Source organism: Mizuhopecten yessoensis, unplaced genomic scaffold (genome assembly GCF_002113885.1).
Source record: "Mizuhopecten yessoensis strain PY_sf001 unplaced genomic scaffold, ASM211388v2 scaffold8745, whole genome shotgun sequence".
Taxonomy (NCBI): Eukaryota; Metazoa; Mollusca; class Bivalvia; order Pectinida; family Pectinidae; genus Mizuhopecten; species Mizuhopecten yessoensis.
Window position 1 is genome coordinate 654,783 of NW_018407700.1, and position 439 is coordinate 655,221.

Genomic DNA, 439 nt, shown 5'->3' on the forward strand with positions numbered 1-439 from the left:
AGATCAATTAAATAATAAAAATTATAACATTTACAGCACTGTGTACAATCGTGTACCCGCATGTAAAAATACCCCTCCGTATGTCTGTTCAGACACCCGTATACAGCACATCGTTTGCCTCCTCGATAGGAACTCATTTCATCATTTAAATTGTAAATAAATCGTCATTTTTATGTATGTAGCATTTCCGTTACACATATAAATAGTGCATACATCAGTCGTTGACGACAGAACATATCATTAGAATAGCTGTTCAAAGAGTTCGAATATCGAATTCCAAAAAGGCTTCTGTGACGTCACAGATCTGGGCTAGTCGTATCGAGGCGATCGCCGTTGAAGTTCGCATCTTTTTAGCCTTTTAGTGCAGGTGTATAATATGTTTATATGTTTATGTTTATGTCATGGTGCGGCGTCCGTCGTCCGTCCGTCCGTCCGTCCG